This window comes from Eimeria mitis, genomic scaffold (genome assembly GCF_000499745.2).
Source record: "Eimeria mitis Houghton genomic scaffold, Emh_scaff4660, whole genome shotgun sequence".
Classification (NCBI taxonomy): domain Eukaryota; phylum Apicomplexa; class Conoidasida; order Eucoccidiorida; family Eimeriidae; genus Eimeria; species Eimeria mitis.
This window is the reverse complement of record NW_013572964.1, coordinates 1453-1857: the sequence shown is the minus strand read 5'-3', so window position 1 is coordinate 1857 and position 405 is coordinate 1453.

The window sequence follows — 405 nt, the reverse complement described above, 5'->3', positions numbered from 1 at the left end:
TATATATATATATATATATATATATATATATATATATATATATATATATATATATATATATATATGTAGACAATATAAAAATATATATTATATAATATATATAATATATACAATATGTCTAATAAAAAAGATATATAAAATATATAAATTACATAAAACACATGTAAAAAATATAAAATAAATAAAAAAAAATATATATACATATATATATATATATATATATATATATAGTGTATATATATATATATATATACATACAAGCGGAAGCCCTGACGAAGTTTTTGGGTGAGAAGGAGATGGGGTCAACGATTTGTGCTTCGCTAAGAAAGAGAGACACCCTGCTCTCTGCTTCTATGCCGGGCGGGGTGTCTCCGTTTTGTGGGGTGAAGTCTATTATCTCCTCGG